The sequence below is a fragment of the Coregonus clupeaformis genome, unplaced genomic scaffold, assembly GCF_020615455.1.
Source record: "Coregonus clupeaformis isolate EN_2021a unplaced genomic scaffold, ASM2061545v1 scaf3728, whole genome shotgun sequence".
In the NCBI taxonomy this organism is placed as follows: Eukaryota; Metazoa; Chordata; class Actinopteri; order Salmoniformes; family Salmonidae; genus Coregonus; species Coregonus clupeaformis.
The window spans coordinates 31,231-37,871 of NW_025537182.1; positions in this window are offsets into that span (position 1 = coordinate 31,231).

Sequence of the window (6,641 nt, forward strand, 5' to 3'; positions counted from 1 at the left end):
AGGCATAGTTATAGGTGAAAATTTAGGGCTATAGTTATAGGTAGACTATAGTTACAGGTAGGGCTATAGTTATAGGTAGGGACTATAGTTATAGGAGTATAATACAGGTAGGGTATAGTTTATAGGTAGGGCTATAGTTATAGGTAGGGCTATAGTTATAGGTAGAGGCTATAGTTATAGGTAGGGCTATAGTTATAGGTAGAGCTATAGTTATAGGTAGGGCTATAGTTTATAGGTAGGGCTATAGTTATAGGTAGACTATAGTTATAGGTAGGGCCTATATTATAGGGCTATAGTTATAGGTAGGAGCTATAGTTATAGGTAGGGCTATAGTTATAGGTAGGCTATAGTTATAGGGCTATAGTTATAGGGCGTATAGTTATAGATAGAGCTATAGTTATAGGGCTATAGTTATAGGTAGGGCTATAGTTATAGGTAGGGCTATAGTTAAAGGTAGGGCTATAGTTATAGGTAGGGCTATAGTTATAGGGGCTATAGTTTATAGGTATATTATAGTAGGACTATAGTTATAGGCTATAGTTATAGGGCTATAGTTATAGGTAGGAGCTATAGTTATAGGTAGGACTATAGTTATAGGTAGGCTATAGTTATAGGTAGGGCTATTATAGGTGCAGGGCTATAGTTATAGGTAGGGGCCATATAGTTACAGGGCCATAGTTATAGGTGAGGGCTATAGTTATAGGGCTATAGTTATAGGTAGGACTGTAGTTATAGGTGGGCTATAGTTATAGTAGGCTATAGTTATAGGGCTATAGTTATAGGGCTATAGTTATAGGGCTATAGTTATAGGTAGGGCTATAGTTATAGGTAGGGCTATAGTTATAGGGCTATAGTTATAGGTGAGCTATAGTTATAGGTAGGGTTATAGTTATAGGTAGGGCTATAGTTATAGGGCTATAGTTAAGGTAGCTATAGTTATAGGCTAATTATAGGGCTACAGTTATAGGATAGGGCTATAGTTATAGGTAGGACTATAGTTATAGGTAGGGCTATAGTTATAGAGGCTATAGTTATAGGGAGCTATAGTTATAGGTAGGGCTATAGTTATGGAGGTAGGGCTATAGTTATAGGTAGGGCTATAGTTATAGGTAGGGCTATAGTTATAGAGGCTATAGTTATAGTAGAAGCTATAGTTATAGGTAGGGCTATAGTTATAGGCTATATTATAGGGCTATATTATAGGTAGGAATATAGTTATAGGTAGCTATAATTATAGGTAGGATATAGTTATAGGGTATAGTTATAGGTAGGGCTATAGTTATAGGTGGGCTATATTATAGGGCCATATTATAGGTAGGGCTATAGTTATAGGTAGGGCTATAGTTTATAGGTAGGGCTATAGGTAGGGCTATAGTTATAGGTAGGCTATAGTTATAGGTGGGCGCTATAGTTATGGGCTATAGTTGTGGAGCTATAGTTATAGGGGGGGCCTATGGTTATAGGCAGGGCTATAGTTATAGAGGCTATAGTCTATAGGTAGGGCTATAGTTATAGGTAGGGCTATGTTTATAGGTAGGGCTATAAGTTTATGGGGCTATAGTTGTGGGCTATAGTTATGGCTATAGTTTGGTGCTATGGTAGAGTAGGGCTATAGTTGTAGGTGGGGCTATGGTTATAGGTGGGCTATGGTATAGGTAGGGCTATAGGTATAGGTAGGGCTATAGGTATAGGTAGGGCTATAGTTATAGGTAGGGCTATAGTTATTGGGGTAGGGCTATAGTTATAGGTGGGTGCTATAGTTATAGGGCTATGGTTATGGTGGGGGCTATGAGTTATAGGTAGGCTTGTTTATAGGTAGGGCTATGAGTTATAGGTAGGGCTATAGCTATAGGTAGCCTGGTAGGGCTATGGGTATAGGCATAGTGGGGCTATGTTATAGGTAGAACTATAGTTATAGGTAGGGCTATAGTTATAGTGGGCTATAGTTATAGGTAGGGCTATAGTTATAGAGGGCTAGTTATAGGTAGGGCTTAGTTAAGGTAGGGCTATAGTTATAGGTAGGGGCTGATAGTTGTTATAGGTAGGGCCATGGGCTGCAGTTGTGTTTGGAGCTATAGTTATAGGTAGGGCTATAGTTATAGGGTTGAGGGATTACAGGTAGGGCTATAGTTATAGGTAGGCTATAGTTATAGGTAGGCTATAGTTATAGGCTATAGTTATAGGTAAATATTATAGGTAGGGCTTAGTTATAGGTAGGGCTATAGTTATAGGTAGGGCTATAGTTATAGGTAGGGCTATAGTTATAGGTTTAGCTATAGGTGCAGGTATAGATGCTAGCTATAGTTATAGCTATAGTTATAGGTAGGGCTATAGTTATAGGGCTATAGTTATAAGTAGGGCTATGTTATAGGTAGGCTATGTTATAGGAGGCTAGTTATAGGTAGGCTATAGTTATAGGTGGGCTATAGTTATGTGGTAGGTATTTATAGTAGGGCTATAGTTAGCTATAGTTATAGTAGGGGAGTTGTCTATAGCTATAGGTAGGGCTATGGTTGGGGGAATATGGGCTATCGTTATAGGGCTATAGTTATAGTGGGTATAGTTATAGGTAGGCTATAGATATTGGCTATAGTTATAGTGGGTTTTATGTTATAATGGGCTATAGTTATGGTGGGGCTATAGTTGTAGGTAGGGCTATAGTGGTGTAGGCTATAGTTATAAGTGGGCTATAGTGTATAGTAGGGCTATAGTTGCTATGTTATGCTATAGTTATAGGTAGAGCTATAGTTTGGTAGGCTATGTTATGGGCTATAGTTATAGGTAGGGCTATAGTTTAGGAGCTATGGTGCACAGGTAGGGCTATGTTATAGGTGGTATAGTTATAAGTAGGCTATAGTTATATAGGGTATAGTTATAGGTAGGAGCTATAGTGTAGTAGCTGTAGGCTATGGTATAGGTAGGCTATAGTTGTGGGAGCTATAGTTATAGGGAGGGCTATAGTTTGTAGCTATATTATGCTGTGGCTATGTTTAGGGTTAGGGAGGTATAGTTATAGGGTAGGGGCTATAGGTGGGTATGGGTAGGCTATAGTTATAGGTGGGCTATAGTTATAGGTAGGCTATAGTAGCTATAGTTTAGTATAGTTAGGTAGGAGCTATGAAGTTATAGAGCAGGGCTATCGTTATAGGCAGATTAGGGCTATAGTTATAGGTAGAGCTATAGGGTTATAAGTAGAGCTATTATGGGTTATAGTAGAAGCTATAGTTATAGGTAGGGCTATAGTGATAGGTAAGGGCTATAGTTATAGAGTAGGGGCTATAGTTATAGTGGCTATAGTTATGGTGGGCTATAGTGGATGAGTAGGGCAGTTATAGGTAGGCTATAGTTATAGCTATAGTTATAGGTAGGGCTATAGTTATAGGTAGGCTATATTAGGTATGTATATAGGCTTATAGTTATAGGTAGGCTATGTTATAGGTAGGCTAGTTATGGGGCTTGGTGTGAGTAGTAGGTGAGGGCTATAGTTTAGGTAGGGCTATAGTTATAGGGCTATAGTTATAGGTAGGAGCTATAGTTATAGTAGGACTATATTAAGGTATATTATATGGCTATATTATAGGTAGGGCAGTTATAGGTGGGGCTATAGTGGGAGGGCTATAGTTATAGGTAGGGCTATAGTTATAGGTAGGCAGTTATGGTAGGGCTATTTGAGTATAGTTATAACTATAGTGTATAGGGGGCTATAGTTTGGTGTGGTAGGGTTTGTGGTATGGTTATAGGTAGGGCTATAGTTATAGTAGGGCTATATTATAGTATGTTATAGGTAGAGTAGGAGGGTTGGGCTATAGTTATGGCTATAGTTATAGTGGGCTATAGGTATAGGTAGGGCTATAGTTGTATAGGTGGTATTTGGTAGGGCTATAGTTATAGGTGGGCTATAGTTATAGGGAGCTATGGTTATGGTAGGTGAGCTATAGTTATAGGTAAGGAGCTATAGTTATAGGTGGGGCTATAGTTATAGGAGCTATAGTTATAGGGGGCCTTAGTTATAGGTAGGAGCTATAGTTATGGGTAGGCTATGGTTATGGGTAGGAGCTACTAGTTGTAGGATGTGGCTAATATTGCTATAGTTATAGGCTCTAGTTATGGTAGGGCTATAGTTATAGGTGAGGTTAGTTGGGTGGGTATATATAGGTGGGGCTATATAGTTATAGGAGCTCTAGTTATAGGTAGGGCTATAGTTATAGGTAGGGCTATAGTTATAGGAGCTATAGTTATAGGTAGGAGCTATAGTTATGGCTATAGTTATGGGGTATAGTTATAGGTAGGTATAGGTGTGGTTGGTATAGTTATAGGTGGGAGTTATGGGCTATTGCAGTTGGGCTGTTATGGGGTGTTATAGGAGCTATGTTATATAGGGCTATAGTTATAGGTAGGGCTATAGTTATGGTAGGGCTATAGTTATAGGAGCTATAGTTATAGGTAGGGCTATAGTTATAGGTAGGGCTATAGTTATGGTTTTAGAAGCTATAGTTATAGGTAGGGCTATAGTTATAGTAGGGCTATATAGATAGGGGGGCCATAGTTATGGGTGGGGCAGGGTATATAGGTGGGGCTATAGTTATAGGTAGGGCTATAGTTGAGGTAGGGCTATAGTTAGAGGTAGGGCTAATAGTTTAGGTAGGGCTATAGTTATAGGGTAGAGTTGGTAGGCTAGTTATAGGGCTATAGTTATAGGTGGGGGTACTTTAGTTATGTCAATTTATAGGTAGGGCTATGGTTAGAGAGCTACAATTATAGTAGGAGCTATACGTTATAGGAGCTATAGTTATAGGCATAGGGCTTTATAGTTATAGGAAGCTATGGATTATAGGTGGGAGTTATGAGTTATAGGAGCTATGGTCATAAGGTAGGAGCTATGAGTTATAGGTAGGAGCTATAGTTATAGAAGCTATAGTGCATAGGTAGGGCTATAGTGATAGGTAGGAGCTATAGTTATAGGTAGGAGCTATAGGTGTAGAGTAGGAGCTATAGATTATAGGTAGGGCTATAGTTATAGGTAGGGCTATAGTTATGGAGCTTGTTGCCGTAACTATAGTTATGGGGCTATATAGTTATAGGTCAGAGACTATAGTTATGGTAGGCTAGCTATACTAGTTATAAGTATAGTCTTATTCAGGATATTATATGCTATATAGGGCTATGAATTTATAGGTGTAGGAGCTATAGTTATAGAGTAGGAGCTATAGTTGAGGTAGGAGCTATAGTTTATAGGTAGGGCTATAGTTATAGGGCGCTATAGTTATAGGTGGAGCTATAGTTATAGGTAGGGCTATAGTTATATGGGCTATAGTTATAGGTAGGGCTATGTTATGGTGGGCTATAGTTATGGTAGGGCTATATAGGTGTCGGTAGGGCTATAGTTGTAGGTAGGAGCTATAGTTATAGGTAGGGCTATGAGTTGGATACATAGACAGACGAACAGGGATAACAGACAGACAGGTTTAACATGACGAACATTACCTGTTTGCTGGGTGTCAGGGACTGTTCATGTCTTCAGCCAGTTTGGCCTCGTCCAGGTCGGCGGACGGCCCACCAACGTGTCGCGATCCCTGGTTGTGTCTGTACTCTCAATCGCACCTACACACACCACACACAATTCAGTCAATACAGTATTAAGCTGGTTACATTTTTACCCTCAATGAAAGTTCTGACTTAGGTTACATTTTTTTTGCAGTGTGTAGTATTTCCTGTGTTTGAGGTTGGAAGAGGTCAACAGCTCCTATCAGTGTGATATTTTACCTGTATCAGTGGGTTGGGCGTCAACAGCTCCTATCAGTAGTGATATGTCTGTGGTGGTGAGGTTGGAAGGTCAACAGCTCCTATCAGTGTGATATTTCCTGTGTTAGTGAGGTTGGAAGGTCAGCAGCTCCTATCAGTGTGATATTTCCTGTATTAGTGAGGTTGGAAGGTCCAACAGCTCCTATCAGTGTGAGTATTTCCTGTATTAGTGAGGTTGGAAGGTCAACAGCTCCTATCCAGTGTGATATTTCTGTATTAGTGAGTTGGAAAGGTCCAGCAGCTCCTATTAGTGTGATAGTTCCTATATTAGTGAGGGTTGGAAGGTCCAACAGCTTGGCTCTATCAGTGTGATATTTCCTGTATTAGTGAGTTGGAAGGTCAGCAGCTCTCCTATCAGTGTGATATTTCCTATATTAGTGAGGTTGGAAGGTCAGCATGACTCCTATCAGTGTGATATTTCCTGTATCAGTGAGGTTGGAAGGTCAACAGCTCCTATCAGTGTGATATTTCCTGTATCAATGAGAGTGAGGTTGGAGGATCAACAGCTCTATCAGTGTGGTATTTCCTATGTTAGTGAGGTTGGAAGGTCAGCTTTGAGCCCTATCAGTGTGATATTTCCTATATTAGTGAGGTTGGAAGGTCAGCAGCTCCTATCAGTGTGATATTTCTATATTAGTGAGGTTGGAAGGTCAACAGCTCTATCAGTGTGATATTTCCTATATTAGTGAGGTTGGAAGGTCAGCTTAGCAGCCCTATCAGTGTGATATTTCTGTATCAGTGAGGTTGGAAGGTCAGCAGCTCCTATCAGTGTGATATTTCCTGCATCCAGTGAGGTTGGGAAGGTCAACAGCTCCTATCCAGTGTGATATTCTATATTA